Below are 23,923 nucleotides of genomic sequence, written 5' to 3'. Positions count from 1 at the left end.
TATGTGCAGAATTGTGGGGTGGTGGTGGTGGTGAATCCTTCCCAAGGAGTGAGGCAAATCAGCATGGTACACAGGAAGAGGCCCAGAGCAGACCCTCCCTAACCTTTCATAAGGTATATCTAATGGTTATGCAAATTGTGCTTTAGTCTGGTGAGATTCCTCTCTATAGGCAAGCAAAAATAAAGAAACTGCTCTATGTAAATCCTCGTGACGTTCCTGGTTCCTTGCACCTGACAACAGAGTTAGCGCTGGAACTGTTAATATCTGGATGGGAGACCACCATAAAGTACCAAAACTATAAGTTAAATTAGGAAATTGAAAAAAACATCCTGGAAGAAGGCATCAACAAATCATTTTTGCTTAGCTGCTAAGAAAACAACATGGGTGAAGTCTTAATTCATAACATCATCAGTCACTGAGCTGATTTAGAGACTTTGCCTTTAAAAAGAAAAATAGAACTAATTTAGCCCATAGATTTCCCTTAATCAAAAAGTTACAGAGCAGGCAAATTTATCTCTGGGTCAATTGAGGTGTCACGGTGCAAGCAGCAGTGAACAGCATAACATCCCATATGTACCCTTTAATGTTGCTTAACAAACAGATACCCATCTTTCCAATATAGAGGACTTCATTGGAAAGATTAAAAAATAATTCTGAAAAATAATTCTGAAGTCTTCTGAGGACCAGAAGAAAGTTCCTAATGTTATATTTGTAATTGGAGGAACAAATACATCTTGTTAATTGCAACACAAAAGACTCCAAATGAAAACAAAAGTTTTCAGGCTAAAAATGTTCCAACTTCAGAAAACCATTTTGAGTGTTCCAAGTTCAGAACCCGACCCCCTTTTGGGCATTATGTTTTATAATATGTATGTTTTATGTTAAAAAATTGAGATCCCGGATAATGGAAACCAGGCATTTTCTAAATTATCCAGTGAAGACAACAAGATATTTTAATACTCGGCTGCATCAACTCTGAAATGTCCAGAATTTTCATATAATCTTGTTATAGCAGTTTTGTTTATGCATTATGTTTTTCATTAAAGAAAAGCCTGCCATTATGGGAATATTTATTTAATATATTCATTTATCATATTCAAGAACTGCCCATCTAACAGGGATTCTGGGTGATATACAACAAAATATTAAATGCATAAAAACAGTATTGTAAAACTTAAAAGTGGCAAGGAATGTTAAAAATTGATTAAAAGGCAGGGAAGCCTTTAGGGCCTAACCAGCCCCATGGCTCTGTGTTCCTTTGCGTGGCCCAAGCAAGGCCACAGATGTTTCTTAATGCTTCATACTTTTACAGAAGGCCAAGAGAGTGACAGCCCACCTCATCTCTGGGGACAGAGTGTTCCACGGGATGGGGGTAACTGCAGAGAAAGCTGTCTTCCTAGACCCTGCCAGGTGGAATTCTTTGGAATTTGTAGCCTAATGCCTTAACCACTACACTAAGTTGATAGTATTTGGGACTAAAAATTGGGGGTTTAATTTCCCTTTTCTGAGTTTTGTTTTCTTACAAATTCAATCCAATCCCATTTCAGAGTAAGCAGTCAATGGGAACCTATGACAGAAGGGTGTTAGGAGCATAGGATCAGATTATCAATGCCTTCACACCTGAACTGGGTTGTAGACATTTTTAAATCAATTGATTAGCCTTGTTATGTGTGATTTCAATTGAAAAAAAATTGAACATAATCACGTATAGCAATGATGGCACCTTTTAGAGACTGAGTGCCCAAAAACTGGCCCCACTCCACCTCCTGCCCCACCCCTACCCTGTCCCCCACCCCACCTGCCTGCAGGGCCACTTACCGCCTCCAGGGCCCACTGCAGATTGCCCAGGCAGCCCAGCAGCGCCATGGCGGCCACACCTTCTGCCCGTGCCCTGCAGCATCAACTGTGCGGGATGGGGCATGAGGGCAGAGTTTTGTCTACGCTGCCTGGCTGCCATGTCCTTGGCTGCGCTGCTCCGTGTGGGCCACGCTCGGGGACGACTCTCCTCCAGGGGGGCTGCTGGTGAGGAAGGGGTCGTGAGGGGAGGCGAAGCTGGGGCAATGGCACGTGTGCCCACAGAGAGGGCTCCGACTGCCGCCTCTGGCACGCATGCCATAGGTTCACCACCACTGATGTATAGATTGTGGTCAATAATTTAAAGCTATTCTTTCTAAAATATGGAAATGTTTCCAATTGGAGGAATAATAGAGAATGAATAAGAGCCAGTATGGTATAGTAACTAATGTTCTGGACCAGGAATAGGGAGACCCAGTTTCTAATTCTTTCTTAAGCATCTGAGTCATCTGGGTGTTTTAGGGCCAGTCCAGCTCTCTCAGCCTGAAATAAGAAGTAAAAAGAATATCAGTTTTCACTGGACTTGTGTAGTAGATTATGGTTCATAAACTTCAATGAAGACTTTATTCTGCAGTGAGTTTTTTTTGAACTGTTCATCATGAACTGACATGTATCTAATATTTGATTCTTTCTTTGCAGGTGAGTACAAGATTATTCTTCTGTGAATACAGGGCTCTAGGTTTTGGTAAGTACATCTTACCAAATGTATTTTAGGAAATTTAAATTTCAGATCTTTTGAACTGATCATATCTCATGATCATCTGCAATACAGGTTTTGAATGACATCTATAATAGGGATATTTTCTTGTAACAAATTACCAGATGAAAACAAATTTGCTTTTTTGTCTTGCTATATAGTGAATTTTCAATTTTCTTAAATTGGTAAATGTGGGGATTTCCAAATTTGTTTTCTAAATAAGAGGCATTCATATTTATAGTCCTTTTAGTTTGCGATGTTTGCCCTAGCAGTTTTTTAACCATAGTGGGTGAATATTTATAGAAAAACTGAAAGCACTGATTTTATTGCTAGCTTTGTGAAATTAATCGAGAATTAATATATATGTTTATTTAGAACTCCTACTAAGTTTAATCAGGCATGTGTTTTAAGAAATGTATTTCAAGGAAGGGAGGTTCAACTGATGAACTGAAATATTAATAATTATTATGCATTAATATGTATTAATATTAGCAAATTGATATAAATATTAATTTGTGTAAATACCAGCCTGATTCAGATATTTTTTTTCTCAAAATAATAAGCAGAAATATGCATGAGAATTCTGATTGCTGAAGTTGCCCTTTTATGAAGGTTTTAAAACACTATAAAACATCCGGTACAAAAAACATCAAATTAATAATTGTTTCCTGTTTTGTATGAACTGGAAGTATAAGGTTATTTATTTCAGAACAAATCAAGTTATGAAAACATGGTTCTAAGATGGTTTAAAGCTTTACCTCTCCCAAAGCTAATAATGATAATTTCCGTTTCTGATGAAGTATGGTTACTGTGCTGACAGACTACATGGTTTAATGACATCTCATATAAAGTGAGCAACTTGTGAATGTTTTTACTTAATCAGTGAAGTTCTGATAGTCCAACCTTGCCTATCGATTAGTTGAGACAGATTTTTTTTACTTATTTAACAATATGTACTTCAACTCTGATTTCAAATTCTAAGTTAGGAGCAGTTTTTCTTTTTTCTTTTGATTAATTAATGCAGAATGCATATTAGTTGAAGCTGAAAGGCCTACATGCCCAATTTTCAGTACTTTAACAATGATCAAGGGAGTTGTAATGTTATGAGTACTATATACCTATTGTGTGTATTTGGCTTCCTTAGTTTGATAGCCATGATTTCTAGGTGTTGTTTTTCCAGGTGGAAGTTGCACCATGATTTCAGCCTCTTTAGAATTCAGAACTGAGTTTGACCTCTTTAAACCAAACCCAAGATAGATCTGATGGCAACATTTTCTGAAGCTTTTTAATAGACAAAAATCTCCTAACTTGCCTATATAAACTAAAAGACACAAGCAAAACACAAACCCAACAAAGTTGTTAAAACAAGGGAAATATTGTCATGTAGAACTAAGTCTCAAGTTTGTTAAAACAAATAGTCACTCAGAGCCACTTCGTATGTACACATGCTGCTTAATTATTTATCTTTGTTCTATGAATAGGACATTGTGTAAACCGGTGCCTCATAGATACCCTTGTAAAATAACCATCAGACTGTTTTTGTTCTAATGTGTCAGACTAGTTTTACCATTCTCATCTTAAAATGGTGTTCCTCTGAAGTTTTAATGGGGCATGAGACTTAATCCTCTCAGGAGTGTTTGTGTAGTCTTTAGATTTTATCTTGCTTCCATTTCTTACATAGCCTGAGCCTGAGCAAAGCTATGAATCATGTCTAATTCTATGTAATTTTATTTAGCTTTTAGCTTTTTCATCCCTCATTAAGTTTTTTGGTTCCTTTTCTGACCTAGTTGGAAAACAATAGATTAATTCTTATAGACTCTGTTTTCTTTAAAATGGGGAATTCATTGAGAATGCCCTGAGGAGTGATATGTATCATAACAATAGCAATAATGAATTGATGGAAGGAAAACTCCATTGAGTATTGCTCCTGTGCAAGTGCCATTAATTTTAATGAGATCTGTTGGTAGCAACATCTGGTGGTGTGCCCTCAAATGTTGACAGAATACCAACACTTTCAAATGTATTTGATTTTCATGACACAGACTGCATTTTTTAGGTTGCACTATATGATCTCTCTTTTATTTTATTATCCCTCCCTTCTTTCTACACATATACACAAACACACAGTATTTAATTAAAGAACCTCTTTGAGCCTTCTTTTGTTTTTATATTTCTAGAGGAAATTTAACTTTTCAAGGTTAGCATTTTGTGTTTATTGTGCATAGGCTATTTTGTGATGCAGTTGCAAAGGGGAGACAAACTATTCTTTGTTAGTAGGTGACAGAAAGTCTGAGAATACCTTTTACATGTTATTTTTATTTCCTTTCATTTAAGGTTCTTCATTTAATCCATCATGCGTTTGTAACGGAAAATACTGTGGACTTAAATTGGTGGAATTTAACACTTGTTGATTATGGTGATATTAGAATAGAGGTCAGCATCCTTTGTAAGTATCCCGTTCAATCAAATCGAAACCTTAACTATTTTTCTGCATGTGATGAGAGTAAAATTGTATTTTTCATCAATTATTTAATAATTCCAATTCCAATTACTGTCCTGTCTAATATCTCTAGAGACTGGTAATTAGTGTAGATTTTTTCAAAACAGTGTTTTTCTTAATTTTCAGTAATTCATTAAACAGAACCTAAGAAGCAGTTGAAGCATTCCTAACTAATACAGAATGCTTATTGCAAGCATCTATGTCAACAGAATCAATAAGATAACTTTCATTTTGTGTAATAAAAGGCAAGTCAGAAAAAGAATTTGTTAAAATTTCGCAGACCATAGAGCAGAGATATCAAACTGCTGGCTGGATGCATCATGCCAAAACCACACCCATTCCATTGCCGGCAATGGAAAAAAAGTCACAATACGTCGCAATACGTCATGTGACATTGCAAGTATGACATCCCTGCCATAGAGTTATTTGTTTGTTTATGACATCACACACAGCTTATCATTTTGGTTTTGTTGTGTTTTGCTGTGGATCCTGCTGAAATTATGCCATTATCTAAAGTAAGGTAAGATCAAAATGCTATTTTGTACATGATTCCCCCCCCCACACACACACCTTTGAGTAAGGTTTGACTTTCAGATCTTTGACCTTGCTGCTGGTCATTCTCTTCTCTTTCTCTTCTCCTTTCCCAGCATTAGAGCATTTTCTAGAGAACTGTATCTTTGCATCTGTCCAAAGCAGGATAATTGGGGCTTGGTCATTTTTGCCTCTCTTTTTTTGCCTCATTTTTAGTTTACTGATCTGTGAATAGGTTTTGCATGAATGCAATGAAATGTTCTGAAATTCCTATTTTTCTAAGCACATTTCCCAGCTTGACATGATACATAAAATTGACACAATTTCTGTAATCAGAATTTTTGGTATTCCCTGGCTGTTTATTTATTTAAGAAATTAATGTGTCTGCCCACAATAAAATTAATGCTACAAATTATATATATTATAACCATAGAAAGCAAAATATGAAATACAAATTGGCATTTTCTCAGTTATCCAGCAGGCATTAGTAATAATGTCTCATGTTCCTAGCCTTTCTTAAAGCCAGCTTGAATATCTGGCATTTCCCTTTTCATGTAGGGCTCTAATCTGCATCGAATGGTCTTTAGCATTATTTTGCTAGTATATGAAATTAATGTTGGTATTGGTATGTAAGTTAACTTCTCCCAATGTATTGGCCACTGTTATTCTCTAGATTTGCTGGTACAGTATGGATAAAACCTTTACAGATCCTTGCTGTGATTCTGTTTATTAGTTTATAGTATAAAATACAAAAACAAATAGTAGGAAAAATAAGGGAGGGAAAAGGGAAGGGAAGAAAGTAGAAAAGAAGGGAAAAAGAAATAAAAGACATTGACTTCCGACTCCCTTTGGTGCAGTTAAATGAGATAGTAACATCAAATCTCAACCTTTTACTTTTACATAATAGTATAAACTAGCCATTTCTGGATAAACAGGTCTATCTAATTGGTAAAACCCAAAATCAAAGACCAGAATGGTTTCCAAGTAGAAACAAAAGTAGTTATGTTTTTTTCTTTTATCAAAGCAGTCAATTTAGCCATCTCTGCTAACTCCATCAACTTTTGCAGCCATTTGTCCATTGTGGGGATTGAGGTGTCCTTCCATTTTTGTACATAAAGTAATCTTGCTGCCATTTTCCAAGTCTTTTTCCATTAAACTCAAAAGAAAAGTTTCTGGTTTTATTTTATATTCAGTTTAAGAATCTTCTGTATTAGACTATGAATCCTACTCCAATATTTCTTTGCTTTATCATAGACCCTTTTGTTGCTTGCCAGATTTCTGTAGCCAGTGTTTAATGTTGTCCTGTAATTTGTTTGGATTTTGTTTTATGCAATGTATGGATGTATGGTTATAAACAATTGATAGTTTAATATTGGTGTTTTATAGAAGTAAGTGTTACTCTATTAATTATTAGAATCCTGCAGCAATTTAAAATTAAACCAAAGTATTAAATTAAAAATTTAAACGTAAATTTTAAATTTCACAATGGTATGTTTTTTAAAACCTTTTTGAATAAACGAACAACAGATCCTTTCAAATCCAAACCCTAGACAGCCATAGAAAGAGTTCAGTGCTAAACTGCTCCCAGATGAGCCTGTGGCATATGTTCTGTAGACCAACACTTCATATTCCACCTAAAGGACTGTTTGCAGTTTCTGTACAGTTTTCTACACAAGAGTAATTTGATTTCTGTGAAGTGTTTCCAAAGACTAGCCTGGCTGTCAAATTCTTAGTCAAGTACAATTTCTGGACTAGATGTAAAGAAAGTTATACATACATTGCAATAATTGGGCTTGAAGATTACCCATGTGTTTGCCCACCATGTTCAGGTCATCCATTTTGCCTTTTCACAAGAGGAATTAAAGTATCTCTCCTCCATGGCTTGTTGCAAGCTATGGAGAAAAGAAAGCTTAGTCTTTCAAAACCAACTCTGGATATTTGTTATTTGTCTTCCTCTAGTAAACCATTGGCAGAGAAGGCTTTTTTTGAATAAAGTTATTGGTGGCATCACTACCTAGTTGTCTGTTCTCAGGAGTTATGGGAGGGTGTAAAAGGAATGTTTGGGCCCAGTGTGTGTACATTTATGTGCCCCCATTACACTGTCAAAGCTTCTGGTTGTTGCCTCAGTTTAGAGGGAAACTCCACACAGGGTAGATTTCTCCTGAAGATGTTCTCCAGCTGTTTCATGGAGATACTGGAAAGCACTGGAAAGAGAAATTCTGAAAAATATTTCCTATTTCAAAGAGCCCATTCGGTAAACTCTCATTTGAAATCTACGTATATGACAAAGAAGATTGAAATCATTGCAAAACAATGCCTTCTATTTGCAAAATAATGTGGAAGTTTATCATTGCAAAGAACAAAAGCTACTGTTGAGAAGAAGAAACAATAGGATCACATTTCCAGCATTAAACTCCAAACTAAGATATCCATCAACAAGGCAATGACAACCCTATAATTCCATTCTGAAGTTTGTGTTATACTTCTTCAGCATATAGTTGGTTAACAACAGTATTTATTAATGTGCTATAGGAACCATAGGCATGAGTATAGTGTGAATATTTGGTTTATGAACTGCAAAATGAAATCATGCAGCCCTATAACAGCTATATTAGATCATTACTCATGTTCTTAGATATAGAACTACATGAAACATGATCCTCATTCTTCATTTATATTAACCTTCATTCACCATGTGTTAGTGCAGCATAATCTCATTTGATATCAGTATCCTAATGAACTCAAACAGTTTTTTGGCTCAGTAAAATTTAGAATTTTGACAGTCTGAAGGTCTTTTCTAATCAGGCATGAAGAAGTTTAGCTTATTGTTGTCAAGTTGAATTTCCTTTGGTCGCATTACGTACATAGGGGTTTTTTTTCGTTTTATCCTGTTTATAATATATTCCTAATGATGTCTTTAGACACACACCGTCCAATTTTATTTGAAGGTGAGTGATTTCACCCTGCATTTTTGCTTGATTGTTTTGAAATGATAGTGATGCCTTTGTCCTTTGTGCCTTTCTGGTTTTTCTTTTTTCTTTTTTTTTTTTTTTTTTGGTAGATGGGCACATAAAGTTCAGTTCATCACCATCATCCTGTATCATACATTTAGGATGTGTTTTGTCAGAACAGCAAAAACCTCAAGCTGAATGATTTCATACCTAGGATCACAGCATGCTAAATCATGCCTTACCTCAGTAAATCAGGCAGATTATAAAAGTATTAAATTAATAATAAGAAAACCAGCTCATCGCTGCTTTCTTCACTCTTTTAATAGATTTTACACACTTCATATATTTGGTAACCCTTTCCTTGCTGCATTAACTGAAATGATAATGCAGTAGTGGGATTCATAAAATCACAGTGCTAGGGTTCCCTTTCCAACCTACACATGCTTAGTATTTCTTTTACTTACTTGGCTAGAAATGCCTGTAAGATACATGACCTACCAAAATCTCAGGCCTTTATTTCTCTCTGGCTACACAAGGGGCACAGAAAGATAAGGAAGCCAACCTCCTGCCCAAGAAGCTGCTTCATCAAGGCATTGCCTCTTCCTCATGCAAAATATTCTCCACCTCTCAGCCAGTCCCCATTTTGTCTACCTGAGATGGAAGGGGAGAGAATAAGAGAGAATAAGAAGAGAATTCCATTGGCTTGGCTGAGGGCAACAGTGATGGGGCTCCTTCTCTGTTCCAGTTGTCACAAGAAGGCCAACAATATGTTACTACAGTGTTTCCCAAACTTGACAATTTTAAGGCATGTGGACTTCAACTCCCAGAATTCCACAGCCAGCTGGCTGGCTGTGGAATTCTGGGAGTTGAAGTCCTCATGCCTTAAAATTGTCAAGTTTGGGAAACACTGTGTTACTATATTACTGGCTATATGGCTATATTATTCTTATTAAAGCATTATAGCTGCATTAAATTGGGCTGTAGTAAGAACCAATTCTTGATTTATGTTGCTTCAACCAAATACTGCTTTATCTTAAGTAAGCTGCTCTGGGACTTTTTGTGTTGAAGTAAATAAATACTGGTCTATTATTTAGCATGGTTTATTAGCTATTTTATCAATAAATGTATTTGTTAAGTTAGTTAGTGTTTGGTGATACTACACCAGCCAGGAGACTACAGTGCTGATACAAAGAAGTTGTTTGGCTGCCAATGATTCCTAGTTCGTTCAGTAAATGCTCCCGTACTTATCCAGAGTGCACCACAAGGGGCAAACTAGCTATACACTCAAAAGGCTTGATAGTGTTCTGCAGGGATTTCTGGGGCTTTTCCCACCCCCAATCTCATCTTACATTTGGGCATCGCATTCAGGCAGGTCGGCACCAGTTGAAGTCATGCTGCTGCTCAAAGCACTGTTTCCCCCCCCCCACTGAAGTGGTACCTATTTATCTATTTGCCTGTAACATGGTTTTGAACTGCTAGGTTGGCAGAAGCTGAGGCAAGTGAAGAGAGCTCTCTCCGTCATGCGGAGCTAGGACTTGTACTGCCAGAGTACAAACCTTCTCCAGCTTCCTTAAGCCACTGACTCACTGCACCTCTAATCATCAAGAAATGATAAGAAACTATAAAATGTCACACCCTACTCTGTAATGTATAGAAAGCTATTACAGGGCATTTCCATTCTTTTTGCTTCTAATGCTACTCAAGCACTTTTTTCCTGTGGCAATTTGTATCCATTAGGATATAAGAACAACCTTTCTGGATCAGTCCAAAGTCCATTTCAGTCCAGCATTTTGTTTCTAAGAGAAGCTAGCATTCAGTCTTCAAGATTAATAGCCCATAACAGACCTATCCTAAACTGACTATCATGATTGTGTGTTATATTTACATTATTCCAAATGTTAATTATATGCTGTGTGAAGAAGGAGTCTTTTCTGTATTCTAAATGTCTTTCCAATAATCTTCATTGGATGGCATGCTGGCCCAACGCCCAAGTAACAGTCTTTACTATTAATAGCTCTTGATAGAATCAGCTTCATGATTTTATCCAAACCCCCTTTAAAGCCATCAAGTTAATGGCCATTTCCTCAACACTTGCCCTAATGAAGTCCACAGATTTTATGTTCTTTGAAGTACTTGCTTTTGTGTGTTCTAAATCTCCTTCCATTTAATTTCATAGGATGCTCTTAGTATTTGAGAGGAGGAAAACTTCTCCTTCCAATAAATGCATGATTTTATATGCCTTGAACATGTCACATTCATTTTCCCCCAAATTCTGGAAGCCCACATCTGCACTTGTTCCAGCTCTGTTAATCCCTTTCCGAGTGTGACATACACTGTAGTCCAGACGCATCATAAATTGGGATAATTGCATTACAAATGCTGGCATTATAAAAAGTTTTTATTATACAGACTTGGCTTGTCCCAAAACATTTCCAGTGCTTAACAAAACTAAATCCCTTTTTCTGGTATGAATTCATGCACTAAGATTTGTGAGCTTTTTCTTTTAACCTGAATCAGTCAAGTATCATTTTTTGAGAAATTTATCTTGGAAGATCTGGAATTCAATCTAATACCTAAATTTAGCTTCTAGGATTGCTTGACTATATTTCCCAGTGTGATTTATGCTAACCTTCTTCTCAACTCAACCTGGCTTCCTCCTCAGGATTATCTAGCAGTTTAACTAGTGAGTCTCTATTAATTTTACGCATGTATCAACCAGCCCATCTGTGTTTCTAATGACTAGTCACCTGCATACAGAAACTCTCTGGCTCCTGGATTAGTATCTTCCATATAAGATTTTATCACTCAAGGATTGGTTCTCCCATATCCTCCTTTCCCAAGACTTTACTTTTCCTTGACAGCAAGGAAGTTGTGATCTGTTGATTGAGAAGAATCTATCATGTCCTATCATTTTTTGGCTGCCTAGGCAAGTCCAGTTCAACTATCTTCATTTCATAGGAATGGAGGTATTATGTGACAATAAGGAGCTATTGTATTGGCATAAATATGAGGGCAATTCAGAAATAAACCTCTATTTGGTTATCAATAACAGACACTTGCAGATATAGAACTTTTTATTATACACATTAGAAAACTACAACATTACATTACTTTTTGACATAATCACCATTCAAATTGAGGCACTTGTCATAAAGTCTTACAAGGTTTGAAATTCCTTAGTAGTAGTTGCTCGGTGCCAAATCTGAGGTATGGGGGAGTTGATCAAAAACATCCCAATGGAATTGCTGCAAAAGTTCTTGGGTGCATCTAGCGGTGTGCAGATGAGCATTATCATGAACCAACACTACAACGGAAGTCAACATGCCTCAACGCTTGTTATGGATGGCTCGTCTGACTTTTTGTAACATTTCACAGTAGACTTCGGAACTGATGGTCAAACCATGTTCCATGAACTTCACTAGCAGTACTCCTTTGGCATCTTCACATTTGGCGGGATTTTCTATGGCACCACTTTCTGTATGGTGTTGGTTCATAATAACACTCGCTTACCACTAGATGCTAGATGCACCCAAGAACTTTTGAAGCAGTTCCGTTGGGATGTTTTTGATCACCCCCCCCCATAGCCCAGATTTGGCGCCGAGCAACTACTACTAAGGAATTTCAAACTTTGTAAGATGTTACAACAAGTCCTCAATTTGAATGGCGATTGTGTCGAAAAGTAATGTAATGTTGTAGTCTTCTAATGTGTATAATAAAAGTTCTGTATCCATGAGCATCTGTTATTAATAATCAAATAGAGGTTTATTTCCGAATTGCTTTCGTATTTAGTACAAGGCGGCCTGGTTATTGGTAATGATATATTGACAATTTTATTTTTTTCCTATTTACTTGCTCTCAGTTCTGGTCTATGATTGTAATAGATTGATGTCGTTACCAGTCTAAAAGGTAGTGCTTATTTTATATTTTAAAGAGTTTGGAGCCTTGGCTTTCTTGTCCAATATATAAACTCATTTGATTCTTAGTTTCTTGAGATGGTTGGTCATGGTGCTGATTCTCTGGTATTTATTTGCCATCTATTGAATCTGAAGAATTACAATTAACTTTCAATCATTCTACTTGTATCATTTTTAACATAGTAAAATTATCTGAATATTCTACTTTTTAAACTTTTAAACCAACTCTTTGTTTGTTTTTCTAAAGGATTGATTGGTTGAGAAAGCAAATATTGACTTCTCCAGAACTTTTTATTAAGTGAGTGATTACAAAAAGAGGGAATACAGAAAAATCAAGAAATCAAAAGCAACCAGTGTTTTAAGTCAGAGGTCCCCAACATTTTGGGCACCAGGGACCAGTTCCGTGGAGAAAGGTTTTTCCATAGATTGGAGAGTGTGTGGCTTTGTATGCTGCCTGCATCCCACAGATGGGGCTTTACTTATTTGTGCAGACCGGTTGCTGGCATGCCATAGCCCGGTACCGGTCTATGGACCGGGGGTTGGGGACCCCTGTTTTAAGTCATAAAACTTAAAGATTGCATCTTTAAATCAGAGATTTTTGTACACTGAATTTATTCAACAGTAATGTTTGGTGAGGCTTCCAGGACAGGAATAGCAGACTAATGATTTCTTTGTGAAAGAGTCAATGACAGTGGTGAAGAACAAAGAGCTGGTGACTAGACCAGGTCTTTGGAGCCTTTCTAGACTAGGAAAAGATAGGAAATTGGCCATATGTACTCCAGATAGCTGTTCCTCATGCCAAGACTGCAGGACAATGGTGTCCTGCAAGTTTGAGCATGTCTTGTCCGGGTTTCAAACCCTCTCAGTTGCTAGGGGAAAATAGCCATTTACTCAAGACTGAGTAGATAATAGCAGACAACTAAATCAAAACAGACTCTCTGGGAAAGAAAGTTTGCCTGAGTAATTTCATTTTCAGTTGGGATCTGCAGAAGAGAAATCAAATACAGTCCTAGGTTTAGATAGCCAGGTCAGGTTTATAAGCTAATCCAGAGATCAGAGAATCATGAGCAGAATCACTGGAACAATATACCACAGCAAGAAATCAGGTTACTGTTTCCAACAGAAAATATGGGTCAGGGCTGCCTCTTAAATCAGGTTGCAGTCAGCTATCTTTAATAAAGAAAGTTACTCCTTGATCAGCAAGGAGTCTAATGACTTAGAGGCTATACATAAGCATCTGAGTGCTCTAGTCTACCTGATCTGATGGTACCAAGGTTTGATCAGCCTCAGGTGATTCCTAGCTTGGTGTCTTCTGAGGCTGATATTTCACTGGTTTAGCTGGAATAGTTTCTTAAGAGTCCTGGGCCATGTCAGAGTGTTGGAAGATGGCAAGAATAGCCATCTTGTTCTCATCTGCAGTCTCACCTTTTAATGGATACTTAAGTTTGCTAACCTCAGTTGCTAACCACTTTTGGAAATTGCTCATTAACTACTTTTTAGCTATTAGTTTGAAAATGCCAGGTGAGTTTGCCTTTAATCCTGAACTAAAGAATTTAAAGAATCTGAAATAAATAGTAAAAAAGCTAAGATTTTGATGTTAGAAAGTTATAAATAAAACATCCTGGTTTATTTTGAATATTGAACATTTTGCAATGGATCCTGTTTTGATTTTTGCAAGACATAACTAATGTAAATAATTTCATTATTTTAAAAACTGGACAGTAGAGAGAACTAAACATTTTAGTAGAGGAAAAGAATACAAAATTTTGAAAGCCTATCAGAGTTTCTTTCCAGCCAGAATCAAAACAGAGTTATTTGGAGTTTCTTTCAATAATTTCCTAGGACTGAGTTATTTTTCCATTTCATAATGGCTCAAACATCCCTTCATCAGTATTATGTCTTCATTCCTTTACAATACTCTTAATTGAATAATTAGAAACTAGGAACACTAAGCCATACAACTGTTAACTATAAAATGTTGTTGTACACCTGTGTTTTTAATTGAATTTTAATGATTTTTTTTCTCACTAATATAAATTGCAACCAGCCTGCTTTCCATAGAAGACCTTTATATTGTGTGGATCTGAAGGAATGCTGAAAAGATAACTGCAGATCTCTCACATTCTGGATATAAACTGTTTCAGCTCTTTCCCTTGGGATGGTGCTATAGGCCATTGCAAAACAACTAGAGACAGGGGCAGTTTTCCCCCTTTGCCATCACTGTACTGAACACCTAATTCTCATAGTGCTGACTAATATCTATGTGTATTTACCCATGTAGTAGGGCTGTATATTATTTATCCTTATTATATATCTCATTCCCCCCTCTATTGGTATTATTATGATGATTATCATTATTATGTTGATTTACATGTACACTGAGAGTTTTTCCACCACAGACAAATTCCTTATGTGTCTAATCACATTTGGCCAAATAAAGCATTCAATTCAATTCAATTAACTGATCTATTACTCTAAGTTAAGAACCTTCTATATGATTGTTTTCCTTGACAAATATCTTCATACAAACAAGTTTTTGTTAATCTGTTCCAAACATCCATTTAATTTTCAAGGCCAAGAAATTATGCCTTGGATATGATTCTGGTATGTCTGTTACCATAAGAAGTTGTAACAGAGAGATTTTCTATAAAAACCAGCTATCCATTTCTTTCTCCTAAATGTTTCCTTTTTCAAAAGTTGTTAGTTATGCAAAACATATGATTAAGGTTGGTGCCATGAAAAATGCCAATTAAATGGGATATGCAATTACAAATCAGAATTAACTAATTAAGCTATGATACATTCTTTTCATTAGTAGTAGCCATATAATCAAGAAGAAAGACAGGGATGAAATATATGCAAATTGTAGAAGCAGACTTTGGGATAGAGGTGCAATGTAGCATTCCTACTTTAATAATTAAGGACAATAAATTAATAGGTACCATATGTAATTTAAACAGAAGTGTCTGTTATTAGGTATTCCAGGGTATAATTAATCACTTGCAGCTGCATGTTTTGGAGCCATGATGATGTACAGTAGCATTTCATTAAAAACTCACTTAGTAAACATGGGTCAGATTGTCGTCGTTTCTAAGGGAATCAGAAGCTAAACACATGCTGTTTCATTTCATTGGTTTGTTGCATCAATATGCAAAGTGAGGTAAAATCAGAATCCAGCTTGCCTAATTGCTTCATGTGCTGCCATTTCTGAAACCCCTGGTTTCTGCTTGACAGCAGAATTGCACACATGGATGAGAGGAGGTACAGTGCTCAGTTCTCGTGTTCAGAGAATGGTCTTCTGAAGCTGGATGCAAAGCAATGTTCTTGCAGAGGATTTTTAAATAACTACTCAATATGCTAAGAGATGTGTATATTACTTTTCCAACTAGGAGTTTATTTTACAGATGAGATATCATAAACTAGTAAAAAAAATTAAAGTATTTGTAATAATATAGCTGAACCTTATGTATCTGTACAGTACTTGCAAAATACAATGAAATGTGCGTTCAATAGCATGCACTCAGGATGCACAACACAAGTTCTAATATGCATACGATTAGCCTTAAAATAAATCTTATATCACTTGTCTGTTTGCCTCTGTCAGTCACCAAAGTATTCCAGAACCTGGTCTCCTCATCACTAGATAAAGTACTTGAGAGAAAATATTTGGAAAGCCTGCTGTGCTTCATCATCCCATCAAAGGTGGCTCCTAAGAATTTTCCCAGAACATTAAAAAAAAAATCCTACCTCTTTCAGATTCCAGGTATGTCTGGGATAAATAATGTGAGGTCATATTTCATGACAGTAGGGTAATTTTCAATTACTCCTAATCCTTCCAATATAAAGGTTATATCCATCCTGTCTTGAAATTTGGCTTGGGCTATGATTTGTATGTTCCCAAATTGAGACTGTCCCATGATTATGATGAAGGCAATTTAATCTTAAGTTGATCCTGCCCGATTAAATGTTGGAGTTCCCTCAGAATCCTAGAGTTTTTCAACACTGCATTAGCTCAGTTAGAAGAATAGCACATAGGAAGCATTCAGTAATTTAGTGATTTCCATCTATCATTTCACCAGGATTGTGTGGAAGTAATAGTTTCTTTGAGTCCTTGTAAGCTTCTGCATGTGTAATCAGTATCTGTATATACTTTGCCTCTTATCAACTGCTTTTTCAATTGCCTTTGATGTTTCCAAGTAACAGCTATTCTCTAGTAATTCTTGCCTTCTCATTCTGGTCAAAAATATTGAAACATTAACTTCATCATTAGTGCTTATTGGAATTAGTTTGATTTTACTGGATTTAGTACAGATAGGGTGGCAGCTCTGTGATTAAATGAAGCAGAGGCAAAGTGCGAAAATCACGTGATAATGACTGCGTTTTCTTTTTCCCTACTCCCTTGCCCTTTGGAATTCTTACTACAGCGCTGGTATAATTGGCAAGAAAGGAATTAGTGATTTTTAGGAATGAAGTAGAATATAAGTGTACCAGGATAATGTTGCAGGATCTAATCTGGATCAGTCACTGGGACTAGAGATTTAGTCTTTCAAGCTTTTAGACTTGAGCTGGAGCCCATCCTCAGGAAATTTCTGTTTAGCAGAGTGTGTGGTTTTATTAATGACTTTAACTGGAGAAGAAAGGATTGCAAAAAAGTAAGCAAACACACAATAGGGAATACATATTGAAAGGAAAGCAGTGACACGGTTGTGTGCCTGCTTACTCTCTTGTAATCCCTGCCTCTCCACTCTCCACTCTGCAGGGCAGGGAAAAGTGAGTCAGGTACAGGAAGAATGCCCACAGAGATTACTTGTTTGTTTGTTTTTCTTCCCCCCTCCTTCTTGTTAAAGCAATCTGCTCTTTTTTCTTCCTGTGTAAACTATAGTAGCCATTTTGAAATTTCCAAGTTTGTATTTTTATCCATACAAATCCTCTAATTTTTTATTTATGCATAATTTATTTTCTTGCTTTTGATATAAAAAAACCAACAGAGCCACTTGTCTGGAAACTTAAAAATGTAATCTAGGTGGCATTGAACCAACTTTGCATAAATTATTTATGTATACTTGTTTATTTCAGGTTTATGAAGTTTGAAAAAGTACATAGAACATACAGGTATTTTTTTCTGAATTAACAGAATTAAAGACCTTGCTTTTCCCCCCACACATTATTACTTATATTAGAACACCAATTTAACAAACCTAGATTATAGGAAAGGATCCCATTCAATAAGCAACACCTTTATTTTTTTAGACTAAAAATATTAATTTTATGGCAGAGACCATATTACTTCTTGATTTCATAGAGCTTTTCTTATCCCAATGACTCAGCGGTGCCATATTAAATGAAAAACTGATAATTACAGAAATGAAAAAGGATTTCTGTTTCATCAGTTGCAGTTTTTATTCTGCATTGTGTATAATGGGGGTAGGGGGAAACCAAAAATACATTCAGGGGATATCCAAAGCTGGTTTAATAGAAAAGGCATTTCAAGAAAGAAAATGTGTCACATATTTTATTATGATTGCTATGTCCAATTCTTATAATTTTGAGAGATGGTTAAGCCTCATCAGACCAATTGAGGCAAGAAGTGGTAAAAAGTGTTCTGGGAGGGCAATATATTGTGTTTCACCATATCAGAATGTCAATATTAGAAACAACTATATTGACTTACAGTGCACTGCACATTTGCAGTTTGATTGCTATACACTGTGGAATTAATGGGTAAAAATCTGGCTATATCAAAATCTGTAACTAAAGTAAATCCCATGTTTTCCTATGGATTATAAATAATCTAATAATTTGGCACATTTATCTCCAATTTGTGTGCTCTGTTCCTGCAACCATATGCTAGGTGCCACAATGCTTGTCCCTTTGTGAATAATTGTTTGTCTTAGACTATCTCTCCCTTTGTGAAAAATTATTTGCTTTACACTGTAGCCTTAAGCTAAACTTGCATTTATTAAGCCTTTTAAATATGCAATTGCTAATTTAAATTAGAGCAACAAACAAACAGGAAAAGCTCCTCTCATTTAGAATATTTATTATGTTGTATTTTAGTTGTTAAACAACTCTCATTGCTTTGTCCCATTAACTAAATGACCACATATATCTATTTCTCAGCTTGAATTCAAGGTGATGGATGTAGTGGTACTATAGCCCTCAGTTTGCATTACATAGTCATTTTTAAAAGCCAAGACTTAAGCCTGGTGTTTGTAAAGTAATTGTTGCTAATCAGATTTATGGAAATGGAAGATACACGCATAAGGTTCTTGTTTAGTTCTACAAACCTCTTAAAGAAGTTACTTTACACAATAGCTATTTGGATCCTATTCCCAGTGAAAAATAGTAATAACAGGATATATATTTCTCTACATTTTCTGAGTGCTGGTTAATCTGTTTTCTTGAATAATTAAAAAAAAAGCTCAGTTCTGAACTTTTTAAGCTACATATCTATATAGTGAAACATAATTTCAAAAATTAACAGAGATGGCCACAGCAATTTGTGTTTTGGCCACCCTGCATGATAACATATTTTGTAGCTGTTTCTGAATAGTTTCAACAACATCATCTCCATGATTCTCTATACAGTTTATGATCAGAGCTGTATAGTTCTGCCTTATACATTTATTGATAAAAGAGAAATAAAAATAGATTTACAAGGTAAGTTATTCAGTGTACAAAACAATATGCATATGTGCACTATAGTCCAATCCTTTCCCTAAAGTCATCTTTCTATCATTCTGGGAATAAGCATGAAAAATAGTATGATTCAACTCTACATTTTTTTAGGAATTGTGGAGGACTGGTGTGTTACAGTTAAGTTTAAGATGTGGATTAGAACCAAAGGGCCAAGTTTAATTCTCCCTCAGTACAAATTCACATTATGATCACCTACCGTAGTTATTCATTCTTTATCAGTTAAATATTGGCATCTTTGTCAGTTCATGCAGATACTGTAAAAGACTGAAAACAAATTTCTGATTTATCAAACCAGGAAATAAATTAGGATCTAAAATGAAAGTTATAGAGTTGATGAGATTGCTTTAATTTTATCTTATTGTCAATCAATTAACTTTCTTAAAAGTAAAGCTGAGTAAACAGAAAACATCTTGCTTTTGGTTGAAGTGATGCTCTTAAGAACCTGATTAATCTGTAATGCCCTTTACGCTTCAAACTCTTAATGTTTGATCCCATCTGAGTCTTTTATCCATTAATTCTTTTGAAATCAGTATGTAGATATGATACATTGTATGCCTTTGGTGTTTTCTCTAGCCAAGGACAAAATGAGAAGGTAGAAACCAAATGGTTCATGTTCATTCTTCTTTACTTGCAGCTTTATAAAACTTTATGAACTAAACCTAATCATGGATAATTAAATGCTTCTCTCTAGCTGATGGAATTCGTTAGTAGAAGCAGAAGAGAACAGTTTTCTTTCTCCCATAGCTTTCTGTTTTCCTAAAATCTATTCCAGAGAATTGAGAAGGTTCTTCAGAAGAAGGTTTTGGAAAAGCAGTCACCCAAAATGTGGAAACTAGGCACATATCTGCCTAGTGTTTAGGTGCCCTTAGAAGGGTCAGCTACTCACTAATAAGCTAAATCAGTATTCAAACAAGAATCTGTTCTGAAACAAAAAGTGATCTGCAAATGGGAGCAATGTTTCTTGAGAGATGAAGGCATATTGCAAAGTCAAGTTATTTTACCACTTGGATAATACTATGGTTACTGCTGCTGTGTTTTTCTGAGTTCACGAATTGCTTTTGAACAGACAAAAGTGATTTTAAACTAAAATCACTTCTCATTTTTAATTTTAGAATTTTTCATCTTTCTTCACGTTGGAAATAGCTTTAACAACAAGAACAACAAAATCAATAAGAAAAACAATTAACAGCAACCTTTTCCCAAAAAAGAATTAGGAATATAGCCCCATAGCACCTTTTTAAAAATGGTTTTCTCTCTTAAATTGCACTGGATGGAGAGATTTATTTACCCTTTTATTTATTTATCTTTTGCTCCTGTGACACTCAAAGGAAATATGCTTGTTACGTTACAATACTTGGAAAGGAGCATAAAGAGAAATAGAATATTGAAATACTGTCATAACCTTATGGGTAAATTAGATGTCACAATGATGGGCTGAAATACTTATGTAGATTAGTCTCTGTTTCTCCTTACAATTGTATTACAGTAGCAACATCTATTGTAAATATGATTGCTTTTTTCGGATTCATTTCTAAAGTCCATTTTTCATACTGTGTTAAAAATAGAACATGTCCAAGTTATTTACACATCCTCTTTTTGTGCACCAGAAAGAAATCATTTTAAATACCCCAAATGTAAAAGACAATATGTATGAAATTATGCATTTGTCGGATTTGTAGAGCGATGAATCTACATAGTGTCACAGTGGCTTGTACAAAAAATCCACAAATAAAAAGTCCATGATAGCCATATAATATTAAAATATCCGTAATAAAAAATTTGAAATAATAAAAATATCATTAATAAGCCATAAAATATCCATGACAATTCTCTATCTAATTTTAGGAATTGTGTGAAGAGCAGATCATAATTAAGTTATATTTATGCAGAAATATTGAACATTTAAAAGAATTCACAAACTTTATAAAGTACCATGAAAAGTTTTAGTTAGTTGTGCAATAAGGAGGAGGAAAATGGTAATTGTATTCTCTTTTATTATTACCTGCTGTGCTCCATTCCTATCCATATTTTTAGCTAATCAAAGTATAATTGTGCAATTCCCCAAACTACTAAACAAGAAAACAAGTAATATAATAAACACCTTTCAAGACTATTGTTTGAGGCTTGAATATCAGTTTATATCAATTGACAAGTACAGATTATAGCATTATTTGTGCGCTTTTTGTTCTGGGCCCAATTTTTTTCTTTGCATTTTTTTTACTGGTTACCCTGGTTTAATATTCTATCGAACATGTGTGCCATGGGGTAATCACAATATTGAAGAAAGGATTAAAATAGTAAATGGGAAACACAAGGATTTCATAACACAGTAATTTACCATTTTGAATTTCTTGTTCCAAACATGTCAGGTCCCCAAATCCTTGTTTTCCCTGCATATCTATTCTTGTCTGGGGCCTGCCATTCTGTTGGGGGGGGGGGTTTGCTTTCCCTTGGGATAACTTTCGCTTTCTACTTTTCCTCTCCCGCCTGTGTCTCCCTATCAGGGAGACAGTTATGGAGAAACAAAATTGGAGAAGATCTTGAGATGCATGCCAACTGTGCCAGTTACCCAAACATCATGCCACCTGTGGATTGGCTGGATTTCAAATGGACACTATGACTTTGGTGGGAGGAGGAAAAGTGCTAGTTTAACTATACTGTTTAAGCGGGATTTTCCCCAGATCTTGCCTTGACTTCCCTACTGTCACTAATCCCTAATAAAAGTTCATTTTGAAAAAATGCCTGTTTCAAGAGTTCTGCTTTCTTGGGTGGGTTCTTTTAGTCATGAAAAAATTAGTCCCCCAAATTGATAAAAGCCTTTCAGTGTACAGCACGATATACTCCTTGATGCAGATGAGAGATTGTTATTGGCTGAAATATTTCAAACAATATTAATGGAAATTTTAAAATGATTTGTGCATGAATGTCATGATGCTGATATATTTTATTTGCAGACCTAAGGGCCAAAGGAATATTTTGCTATCCATTCCAGTAATTGCATCCTTGTATTGTCTTCTTGGCTCGATAATTGCTAATTCCATTTTTAAACAGGGTAGTTTCACTTTATGCTTCCAGAATACAAATGACTAGATCAGCAGGAAGAAGCAGATGGATGAATGTTACTAAAGAATCTTGTTGTCTTTTTATTAACTTCAACTAATTATTGATTTTACCTGCAACTTATCAAAGTAAGTACATCCATAACTTCAGCTGAATGCTGGCAGATAGAGTGATTTTTAATACTTTGTAAAATAAGACTGCAGTTCATTATTGGATAAATCCCAGTATGCTTGATCTATAATGCAAACATAAAGATTACCTTTTGTGCTGTTTACTAGAATAATGGAGAAATACAGTATTGAAAGAGACATGGTGAGACCCTTTGGTTTTCAATGTCACAGTAAACCCTTGTTTTATGCTTGCATTCTGCTTCTTATTCTAGCATAGATATGGAAGCTTTAGGGAGAGGTTCAGACATGCTGGATTCCATTTTGGTTAACTATATCCCCTTATTTCACTATGCAGAATCCAACATATTATGGTTGGTCTCGATTATAATTTGAAAGAAACCATACCTCAAATTCTAGGTTTTATTGTTTCAACAAACCATCATTACAGTTTTGTTCAATGGAGACATTTGAGTTATTGGATTATTGATTGAATGAATGAAATAGAAGTTTATCTTTTGTTTCAACCCGGATGTTGATTTAGGATAAAATTCCACTTTTTTCTCTTTAATGGCTATGGATATTCACCTCGTAATTAATATATACATGTTTTTTCCTCTCAAAATGATTAATTTAAGTATTAACAGCTAGAGCAGCTTTGTGTATGAAAACTGATAAAATATTTTCAGCACATTTAAAAAATGTGCACGGTCAACAAAATATTTTTCATCTGTGTCTTTTAATTGTGTTGTTTTTCTAGTATCCTGCTCCAACTGAATACTAATTATGAAATCATAAAATCACAGATACAGCTTTCAGTCCCCTGAGTAGCAGGTAAACAAGCTACAAAAATAATGAGAGTCAGTGATAGCTTTGCCATTTTTAATACCTTTTTAATAAATAATTCAATAGCAACTCTCATGCATATCAATAATTGACCCATTGTTAAATGGATCATAGCATTAATTCATCTTGTGGTTATGAGCATTAAAGGACAAACAAAAATCATGGAGCAAAAGGGCTAACCACTTTTTGTTCAGGACTAAATATAATGACTTCCTTTAAAAATCGACTTCCAAATTTCTCTGATCTAGAAGATTCAAGATGTTCAGAAATGGATTGTTGACATCACCCCAGCTTAACTTTCTTGGTACATTTCCAAACAACCAGTAGGCTTTAGCCATTCAGTTTTTTAAAATTCCTAAGTAAAATTTCTATGCCCATGGACAGCTATATGGTGGCAGGAATTTTTTTAAAAAAATAAAGATTATACTGTGTATAATCCTGTTGTGGTTATTGTTGTTTAATTTGGAGAATCTTTTACAAATTTAAATTAGTTGGAGTTGGCAGGCTGTTGGGCATCAGCAACAGTGCCTATGGGCATCAGATTGTCTAATTTGGTGCTGTTGTTCTCAAGGCTTCATTCAATTGAATACAAATAATTGCTCATTTTAAAGGGATAAGCATAAAGTCTGCTAGTATCAATGTTTTTGCTTTAGTTTAAGTCTTGTATGCTTAGGTAGGTGGAAAACAAGCTGAACCCAACATGGTTTAGATAGAGTTTGGATTCAGTTAAACCCTGGTTTATGCTGACAATGTTTAAAGTATGA

The 23,923-nt window shown here is 35.3% G+C and overlaps 1 protein-coding gene across 5 annotated transcripts in view; it reads left to right on the top strand.

The window, feature by feature from the left end:
* Positions 1-23,923, top strand: part of SMYD3 (SET and MYND domain containing 3) — a 326,831-nt gene that overhangs the window by 156,767 nt on the left and 146,141 nt on the right. Inside the window, exon 1 of one of the 5 annotated variants that reach the window (XM_039327017.1) lies at positions 4,925-4,997. The exons of the other annotated variants lie outside the window; for them this stretch is intronic. The gene's annotated coding sequence lies outside the window, so the exon portion shown is untranslated. Of the gene's footprint in view, positions 1-4,924; positions 4,998-23,923 lie in introns of those variants that run through there. 5 annotated transcript variants of the gene reach the window in all.

This window comes from Crotalus tigris, unplaced genomic scaffold (genome assembly GCF_016545835.1).
Source record: "Crotalus tigris isolate CLP2741 ecotype Arizona unplaced genomic scaffold, ASM1654583v1 scf7180000024349.2157984, whole genome shotgun sequence".
In the NCBI taxonomy this organism is placed as follows: Eukaryota; Metazoa; Chordata; class Lepidosauria; order Squamata; family Viperidae; genus Crotalus; species Crotalus tigris.
This window is presented reverse-complemented; position numbering and strand designations above follow the sequence as displayed.